At 40.8% G+C, this 10,808-nt stretch overlaps 1 protein-coding gene across 3 annotated transcripts in view; it reads right to left on the reverse strand.

Moving 5' to 3' along the window:
- Positions 1–5,833, reverse strand: part of CHD8 (chromodomain helicase DNA binding protein 8) — a 31,325-nt gene extending 25,492 nt beyond the window's left edge. For 2 of the 3 annotated variants that reach the window (XM_072415179.1, XM_072415177.1), the window contains exon 1: positions 5,723–5,833. The gene's annotated coding sequence lies outside the window, so the exon portion shown is untranslated. Of the gene's footprint in view, positions 1–5,683 lie in introns of all 3 variants that reach the window. The other variant, XM_072415178.1, reaches the window with a different exon arrangement.
- Between the last annotated feature and the right edge of the window lie 4,975 nt (positions 5,834–10,808).

Genomic DNA, 10,808 nt, shown 5'->3' on the forward strand with positions numbered 1-10,808 from the left:
AAGGGATCCTTAGTATGGTTAGTATAAAGGGGTTGGAAGAGACCTTTTCAGACACCTGCAAGGGCAACGCGAGTCTCTTTAACAATGTGTAAATAATACATTGTCCATACCACAGTTACAGATCTACTTTAAAGTGACTCAAAGCAATTGAAAAAAAAAAAAAAACTTTGCTATCAGACCTCACTTTCTCTTCCCTTACCCTGACTATTCCACCTTCCCCTCTACAGATCACCAATTACTAAGAACCTGCAGGCTATGACTGACTGAAGAAAAGGCATACTTGATCAATATTCCAGAGATATATTGATTGAAAGTGACACTTGGAATTAAATCTGATAAAAATGTAATGGATGTATGATGTACATGTATAACTAATTTTACAGCCTCAAAGATTTCTGTGGAGCTACTCTGTAGTCTCCGAACACAGCTCCAAAGAAGTCCAAAAGTACAACCAAAGGCTTCTGTATGACGATGTAAATAAGTACCGAATCCAGTTACTGTTTGATGTGCAAAGACTAAAAAATGGAAACAAAACACAAGCCTTTGTCTCTCACGCTCTACTTCCAGACACTGCAGTTCTTGATGGGAGGGCTTTAGCAAGAGTGGCAGTGCTGTCAATCCAGAAGGCATTGGGCAAGACTCTGTGTGGTCAGGTGCTGACCGACAAGATACAGACTTCAGAAAAGTCATAACTTAAGACATTTTTTAGTATTTTATAGGTAGTCATAGGGAGGCTTAGTAGAAGTGTTTTCATTGCTGCTCATAAACACATTGGGGATGTGTTAGCACTTTATTTCTCTAACAGCTGGACAGGAAGTCAGGTAGTGGAGGTCAATGAGAAAGGAAGAAACCTTTATACCCCTTTCATACCTTACTGGAAAATATATTGTTACATTCTGTAACCCCACTGGAGATACTTCCCATCACATTCTCTCCAGAAAGGAAGTAAAGGGAAATCTTCCCTCGCTTGCTGATCTGAGGACAATGTTTTACCAGACAGGAAGTGAGGGATAACCTACAACAGAGAACCTAACCCTATCCTACATAAATTAGAACTCTAACACAGAACTTTCCATATAGGGATGCAATTCACTTTTTATATGAAGCTGTAAAGAAAGTCCCTGGAAATCAGAATTACATTTCCTTTACCCGTCTTCCACCTGTGGTACCAAGGCAAGGAAGTCCTCACCCGTCTGGGTAGAGTCATATGGAACACGGAGGAGATACAAGAAGACGCTCACACAATATTTTGCTTTCTTTTCCCTCCACAAAACTAAACCAGGACTGGCGGTGATGTCACACACAGAGATGAGGATAATAGGGGTAAGGTAGGTACAATACTAACTTTATCCTAACACACACAGGTACATTTATTTTACCTGGACATAATAAATAAATATATCCGGCACTGGCCCAGCATTCCAAAAAACAAAAAAATATCTTACCTCTGCCTGTGATCCCCTGATCTACATTTTAGTTTTGCGGGTATAAAAACCTGAAAGGAGTTCTAGCCCTTCCCCCGTTCTATCCTGAAATTTGTCATTTCCCTAAAAAAAGGTTGAATGGCAGAAGATCAGAAAGCTGCACAAGGAATGTCATCCTTCTGGAGAATTATAAAAACAAGCAAACACAAGTCATTAAAACAAACCATGAGGGGGGATAATGATATTTACACTTTATGTGATCCAGGTGACCCTGATGAGAACACATGACAGCACATGTCCTGCTGATCTATACACAGATCATGTTATATACAGCAGGACATGTGTGCCCTTTCCCTGCCATTCTGTGTACCTAGGATCAGTATATATGTATATTATATATATATATTCCCAGGAGTGCCCCTGTACATCGCAGAGAAATAGGAATAATCGGCACCTCGTGCACTTACTTGCTCCCCACGTTGAATGTTTACAAAGTACACAAGTGAACACATGAAGTCCCCCGGTTACACACATGCTGCTGAACACTGAGCTCTCTCCTCCCCATACAGATACACGCTGCACAACCTAACCCAGGCCAGGCTCCGCCCCTCCTACTCGTGCCGCCGCTTCCACGCCTCACTGGCTCCATGAATAGTCAATCACGTAGAAAAGCTAAGCCCAGTGCTAGGTTGAGAGCTTCGCCCCACCCATCACAATGAGGCCTAGCCGTTTCCAAGGCAAGGGCCAATCCGGCCTCGATTTAACAAACCCCGGCGCCGCTGAATGAATGAAAGCCGGACAAAAACTAGGGATGGGTGGGAAAAAAACACAAGCGAAGGGCTCCTGACTGCCGCTGTACATTTTGCGGGTGACTGGAAAAGCAAAGAGCGGGGCACACGGAGCTCGGTGCTCATTACATGGGGGTTAACCGAGCCCCCGCACCCCTCAATACACAGCCAGATAACACCGCACACACAGCAACCGGCACGGGGCGAGGGAAGACCCCGACAACACATTCCTTATAGAGAGGGAAGGGTAACACCTCTGGAATAATAATATCTGACCTGGTGACAACAAAAGTCCTGGCATTTATCACTTCCTGAATGCTGCATGCTTGGGTTCCCCAATTGTTGTCACCCAGAATCTATCTTTACATTTATGGCATTGGGTTGGTCTTAGATAACATAGGGAAGGGAACTTCTGTTAAGTGAATTTTGTCCACTCCTATTAGGATTTCCCATTTCAGAGATTTGATTGCCTATCCTGGCCAAGGAACACAAAATAAAATGCAGGTGATGAGATTTGTGTCACTATAGCGCTGCATTTGGAGCGGGTTATACAATTTCCAGGTTAGGAAGCTGCCTATGTTATGTGATCGGACGGCTGGTGATCACAGCACATAAGTAGGAGCAGCATGTACCTGGAATATTACAGGCCACACATTGCCGATACAAAGGCCCTGATTTATTAAAGCTCTCCAAGGCTGGAGAGGATACGCTTTCATCAGTGAAGCTGGGTGATCCAGCAAACATGGAATGGATCTGGTCCAGGATTTAAAACATTTGCTAGCAAATGACTTTGAAGAAATACATTCCAGGTTTGCTGGATCACCCAGCTTCACCGATGAAAGTATCTACTCCATCCTTGGAGATAATGATGGAAATCAAGCAATAAAAACATGATGAGATTTCTCATCTGCCCATATTTTACATATAGAAAAAATGTTTTGTTTTTTTTAATATTGGACAGAATGGGTAAGGTTTAAATCTTCTCAGGGCTCTGCCAAATAAAAACATTTGAATTTTCCTTGTGTTGCTGCATAAGCCATTATCTGTCTGGTCTGTCCCAAGAAAGCCAAAAAATCTCATCCTTCCCCACTCCATCCAAAACTAGAAAACAGATTTTAACCTCGCATTCGGTGTTCAATACTATAATGATACAAAATATTATTTTCTGTGCGATCTATGTACAATTTAGAATGCAAAAAAAAAATAATTAAAGTTAAACCAAATACTGCTGCTGCAGATTCATTTAATTTTATAATTTGTACCATTTCTATTTAAGGATTGCAAAGATTAAATATAAAGATAAAATATAAAACTATAAAATAACAATTTTTTTTAACTGACATCATAAGGGTCAAAGGTCCCCACTTTGATTGGTATATGAATGAAGGAGTTAATACAAAGTAATGATAATGTTGTGTTGTATTTCTGAAGAAGGGTGAATTCATACAAATGGTAAGCTTGTGGTACAATAAGCCCTTCCCCAGAAAAACTGTAGTCCACAGAGAATGAATGGGGGTGGTATTGGGTAACATTCAAATGCACAGCTAGTCCCCGGTTTACATACAAGATAGACTGTGGATTTGTTCTTAAGTTGAATTTGTATGCAAGCCGGAACAGGTACATTATTTTAATCAATGCAATTAGGACAGATGTATGTCTCAACATATTATTAGGCAGCGTGGTATCAGTTGCTGTATAAAATCCTCACTGTGAGTTAATCACAAACAAAAACTTTATGGAGCCTAGACATTCAGTAACTTCTAAAGCAAGCTGTGCTTTGATATGCAAAAAAAGAAACAACTGCAGAGTTTGCCTTTGTCATTAAAGAACTCCTTCTGCAAGTCATGCAAACCACCCCTCCCCCAATCAAGCCTCCGTCCTGCACACAAGGGAGCGGGGAAGGCCTGTTTGTATGCCCGTATGTCTGATGTCCTTAACTCGGGGACTACATGTATAGTGGTTTAGGCCACCAAATGACTGGCTAAATGCCCATCGCTGGTAAAGACTATTCTCACCACCCTTCTGAATAAGGTTTACAAACACTGTTCAGAGGCTCCGTTTATTACAGGCTGTATTACTTCACACACTGTGCTACTAGAAGGGTCCGTGACCGGCAAGAAGAAAGACTTTATGGTATGGGAAGTTGGTCATCACAACTTGACTTGGTGGGGAGGAGGACTGAAGGGTGGTAAATGAAGCCATTCTCCCACTTAATTCTCCCATTAACATGGTGAGCTTTAAATTCCACATATAGTGGGGTGAGGGGCACATTTACCACTTTACACTAGGCCAGAATTCCGCTTTAAATTGAAGCAATTAATGAAATAAATCCCAGTATTTATATAGGGTAACAAGTGCCATAAACAGGTTCTCAACGGGTGGAACTTCTGCTTAGAATAAAACAAAGCAAAAAAGGGAAATGTTTACTGCTTATGTTTATTCAGGACAGAGTGTCAGGAGCTTGTGATGGGCACTGTATCATGAACAGAGAAGCAGCTCACATAATTCCACATAACTAGACCGGTCAGGAATTTCTAGGCACTCCTACAAATGAATGGAACAGCAAGGAAATAGCCAGTCACGAGAACTTGTCATTTAGTGGACAAAGTATTGGAATCTCTTTGAAGCAGAACTATAATTCTGCTAATGGTACCTGTGAGCAGGCCGGATTTTTATTGCCCCTTCTGTAATAAAACATTCTGTACCGGTCTGTACATCATGATAGGACACACGGTATGTATTGTAGGGTGTGGGAACATTCTGGGTATCCCAGCACCCCCGGGCAGAATGATCTCCTGCTCACATACATGGGACTTTCTCTGGACAATACAGACGACTGGAATTCTGACGCCCAGAGTAGCGGGTGAAGATGGCGCTGCCCAGGAGAGAGCGAACACGACTGTGCTCAGGCAGGGAAAGTTATTTTATTGTGTGTCCAATGGGGGCCCAACCTGAGTGCATTCTATTTTCAATCTTTAGTTCCACTGTAAGGTGACCCGGTCATTACACAACAAGGGGCCCTGTACTGGCGGCCTGACCTACAACTCCACTTCCCAGCCACAGCAACTATTACATGGGAACTATTTCATTGTTAGAATGTATGGGAGGAAATGTTTTCATTTCAGCATTGGGGTGAGTGTATAAATGTCAGGACATATTAAGTATAGCGCCTGTTCTCTGTGCAGGTGATCTGTTTATAGTAATATTTAGCATGGAATACAAGGCAGTGATCATATCACATGAGGGTCCATACAACACATGTGTGCAGCCCGATCACTATTCCCCGATTCTGCCATCACAGAGGACGGGGGATGATGTGTAAGCGCTCCGCTATGTTCCCATTCTGTGCTCGATACATTTGCCTATCCGTGCCAATCTAATCTCCCCGCAGCCTAACGACACGGACCTGTAGGTGGGTATGTACATGTAAGTGATTTATGTTTGGGTCATACCCCCTCCCCCACGTCTCACCTGTGACCCCACTCTGTGACGTCAACGCCCCCGTCTCACCTGTGACGTCACGCTGTCCGGGTCTCGGCCGCTGTTGACCCTTTATGAGCTGGTCCCGGCTATGCCGAGCATGGACGTGCAGCGCGGTGCAGCTCAGCCTCACACCACTACGCATTACGTCATTCAAACCTCGCTCAATGGTTGAACATGTTAGGCGTCAAGTCCCGCCTTGTTTTAAATTCTATTGGTCAATTGGCACATCAATCACATTGAATGTGGAACGTCAAGCGTACTAAGCTAGATTGCGCGCTTCAGGAAGTACCCACGGAAGAGAGGGCAGATGGCCCCTTTTTTCGGGGCTGTCCTGGAAATGCCTGATTGGAAATCAACTCGTGGTTAAAAAAACAGGCATTCATTGAGGGAACCTCTGATTAGCAGTTTTTATTGTTGGTATTATTAGTAGATGAGATGTGTTGTTATTATTATTATTATTATATTATTATTAATTTATTATTATCATTATTATTATTACTATAATAACATTATTATATTATTACCATTATTATATTATTATTATTAATAATAATAATAAACCACAATTTTATTATATATATAAAATATAATAAATAAATGTTATATGTTTTACAAATTCTTTCCTTTAACATATTAATGGGAAGCAACAGCCGAACTACCGGTATTACAAAATATAGCATTTATATCACAATTTACTTTCTAATATTTGCCCAAAAAATATTTAAAGCCAAAATCCAACCAAAAATGTTATTTCCTTGTAAAAAGCGGGGAAGGGTTAGAACTGCCAGGATTTTATAAACATTAGCTTTCATATTTTGGTGTTCACTTCCTGGCAAAATTTTCTTGAGTGACGTGTTTTCATTATTTCTCCAGCTAGAAATTAAAATATAAATCTTTTGTGGCTGTTCTTTCTGACAGAATACTACTGCCATGTAGGAACTGGACTTATTGACAGTCTTAAAGTTGTAACGACCTGTAACTTGATAAAAAAATTGGTGAGATTTTTTTTTTTTTACCTAGCTCCAAAAATTTGTGAATTGAATAGTGTTTTCTTTGTCTTTTACTTATCCTTTGGATTCCCCCTGCTGGCTGTAGCAGGTTTGCTGGAGTGGACATCTCCGTGTGTTAAACCCTGGTTTCCCAGAACAAAGTTCTTTAATTATTCCAGCCTGTACAAATTGCCTATTTATCCTCTGGGGATAACAACCTATTACACCGAAGAAGAAGTGACACCCAGACAGCTTGGTCTAAGGAAGGACTGTCCAATGCAGCCTCTCAACCTTTTCAACTTAGGGGAAGCCCTAAAATAACTTTCAGGTCTTCAGGGAACCCTTATACAATTATTATATTCACAGCTCACAGTATATTAGCATTGTGGTCAGTGAGAAGAATGTCACCATTACAGATAGCCAAAAAGATCACTCATATCTGTTAACTTGACCTGAGAGGCACAACTTGCTCATTGCTCACAGAACCTTCAGCAACCTCTGGGGGAACCCCGGTTAAAAAACACTGCACTGCCTCCTGCCCTGGAGGGCCACATACAGACCAGTATTTTAATATAAAGAGTAACTTTCTAACTCCTAGGAAACCATACATACTGAATTTCCCTGTCTTTTGAAATACTAAAAAAAACGATCCCATATTTCCCATCTTTTGCAAACAAAGGAAGGAAACATGTTTTCTTCTGCCTTCTGCCTAGCCTCCATAAAAATTAATAAGAATAAGACAAGTGTTTTTTTTTACTTTCCCTTTTATATTGCTTTTTCAATAAAACAAATGAAATAATTTTGCAGGTCAGATGTTTGGCTTCCCAGCAGATTAATTTTGGCAGTAATTCTAAACCTTTGTGTCCTTCCCATGCGGTGACTAGTTAAAGTGATATTAGACACAGCCTATGTGTCACAGCCTACTTTTATGTGTCACTTGTTTAGGCAAATCACCTTTTTTGTAGGTACTTTTTGAATAGAAATATTATGGTTTTGCCTGTTTATATATGCTTGTGACGAACACCCTCTCTCAGCACAGGGGTCTCAGCAAACTGCTAGAGATGTGATGTGCCAGGCTGGGTGATTATGGGTACAATGACGAGAGAAGTCGGTGGATGCGCAAGGCTATCTCCAACTATCGTGCGTCCTCAGAAATTTACCAGCACACTGATAAATATCACAGGTACCCAAAATACCTCAATCTAGGCACAGGACAACACCTATAAGCAGTGCACACACTGGGATCCCACCGCTGCAACCAGTATGACGAATGCCCTCTCTCAGCCTGCACCCCTGCGCATTTCCAGTATGTTCAGCAACAGTCCACGCACCTGCAGGCTGAGAAGGGCCGTCACAGCGCAAGGTTAACCACTCTGTTACCCCTTGCCAAATACACAATCGCAATGCTGTTCAGTGGTCCACTGATATTGTTTAGATCCGCCATGGCAGATCACTAAACTACCAACCAAGGACTGATGTCATCTGCTATGGTTGGAGTGCCTCCTGTTTGTCCTCCCCTCTCCATAAAACTAAACAGTGCTGTCAACACAATCACAAAAGGTCACTTCCAGTGTCAAAAATATGGCATCTGTGTGCAGCTTTAGAATCTTGTGGGGGTATTAGATCTGCCGTGCAACCAAACAACTTGGGGTTGGATACTTTCTAGCCCCTCTTACCTGTCTCTTGTCACATCTTTTGGCTCAATGTCCTTTCCTTTGTTTCCCCGTATTGATATCAGTGCTTACAGTTCCCACAGTGCTGTATTTTCCACTGGTGGTCAATCTGACAGCCATGCACAGAAGATTACACAAAGGAGAACTGACCTTCTATTGGAATCTGCAGGGCTCAGTGGTCACTTTTACAGCCAAGCCTACTTAGTGTAAGGCCTTATTGTCACTATTGCACCATTATTGTGCACATTTCTATGGTCACATACATGCTATGGTTTCCATCTTCTTCATCCAGATACAGCTGTCAGTGCTCATGAAAACCAGATTAATATTTCAGTGTTCTCCCCAGCCCCTTTTAGCCTGGCACACCATCCTGCACTTTACATTTAACACCTGGCTGTTTTTGGATGGTTACTGATGAGTTGGGTCACAATACAGGGTCTGCCACCCGCCTACAATTTATTCCCACCCGGCTCCAAAAAATGTCTGTGTTGAGCACTGTATTCATTAGGGTAAAGCATTTTTTTAATATTTAGTTAGAACGTCTGTCAAAATTTTTTTATTACTGTAAAAGTCCATGATGGGACCCTATTTATCCTGTATCCAAACTTTTATAGTAGTTGGAAACATAATTAGAGGATATATTTTCCAGTGGTGATTTCCCATGATGTCCAGTGTTTCAGGCAACATTTCCAGTGCTCTGTCAGTGATTTTATCCAGGGTTTGCCACGCTTGTAATTTTTACCTGTACTACTAAAGGTTTCTGCATGATCGTCTATAGTACCAAATCCAGTTATGATTTAATGCAAAAGCCCCATCTAGTTAAGACATAACGTCCTTTACTTTCCCAGGCTGAGCTAAATCCCCATTGTGAGAAGATTTCAGTGACAGAGGCAGTGCTATCCATCTACAAAGCAGTGGTGAATACTAGGTGAGGGCTGACACAGGCTTGTGAATCAGCAATGACAAAGCCGACGGTCAGACACATATTTATCACCCCAGTTTAGAACAAGCATGAAGTTTAGAACAAGAGGATGAAAGGGACAACTCTGCTCTGAATTCAGAAGCATTGTTCTACACCACCTCAGGAAACTGTATTAAGTGGCAGGATGAACAGGAAATTGTGGGATATTGCAGGAGGGATAAGAAAAGAATTGTAAGTCAATGCACTTAAGTCCTGCAAAACAGTTTTTTTAGTGAGAGGTCACAGTTCTACTATAGGTAATACTTCTAGATATGACCATAACAGAACCCACTTTACAACTAGCAAGTGTTCTGACTTTTGTTTTTTATTTCAGTGTCCTGAACCTCGCACAGTGGAAAGAACAGAAGAAAAGCAAACATCGTGCTTTGCAAATGAAACCGAAAAGTTTCACATTCCAAAAACAGCACAGGCTGAACAGACTTATGAAGGTGTTCAGTGGTTTATACATGCTATGAGATAGTACATTTTGCTTAATGGGGTTTATAATTTATCTTTAAAGTGTTGTAGCACGAAGGTTAGTCTGAGACCCAGGCAGTAATCACTTTTTAGTAAGACAGCAAAGCAGCTAATATTTTCCAATCTAGCTTCAGTGTATATGTATTCAATCTTCTCTATATAGATAAGAGATAAAGATACATTTTTATATTGAATTCAGTGACTCCCATTGTAGCAACCCGAAAGAAAACCATTATGTAGGATTGTTTTTTTGTGGTAATTTAGCCAATCACAGCCTAAATAGTAGCACTTATTTTACGGTCCTTGCTAGGTATAGATGATCATAGACTTTAAATCTCTGAGGTCAAATTTTATAACAAAAAATTCTATAGCAAAAAAAGGTTTTCAGTGCAAAAAATAAATAAAAAAATTACAGGATGAAACAGCTTACCGCAATGCACTTTGTTACATTTCTTTTGATATGACAAAGTATGGTTCTTGTGGTTTCCTGTTAACTAAAACATGATCAGTGAAAGTTAGAGGAAATCTTTACTATAAAGGGAAAGTAACGTCCCTCTTAGTTGTCTCTCTTAGTTGACTCAATTTGAAGATTTTCCCTTTCCACGTGTTCTGGTAACAGTAAAATGTAGGATTTCCCATCATGTAAAAATTGTCAGCAGGATAAACGTTATAGGATGACTGCCAGCAAACAGGTAAGAATGAAGTCATTTCTAGAGTGGTCCATTGCCTGATCACAGATGTAAAAAAAAGTAACACCCTTCCCTGTTGTAAGTATATTTACATATATATGCATTCCTATGTGTTTTGTGTTTGCAGTAAAAATTCAGCAATTCAGGTCCAGACTTACACAATGCTTACTCGCTTTCATACCAGGGTCTTATTGTAATGGAAGAGGAGTAAAATGTAAACTACAGTGAACCTGTTGCTTTGACATGCATACCTATTAGTATAATGCAACTTCAAAAAAGCTCAGTTTTTACTTTTTACAAAAGCCAGAGAGACAGCACAATGCA

This window comes from Pyxicephalus adspersus, chromosome 6, assembly GCF_032062135.1.
Source record: "Pyxicephalus adspersus chromosome 6, UCB_Pads_2.0, whole genome shotgun sequence".
NCBI lineage: Eukaryota > Metazoa > Chordata > Amphibia > Anura > Pyxicephalidae > Pyxicephalus > Pyxicephalus adspersus.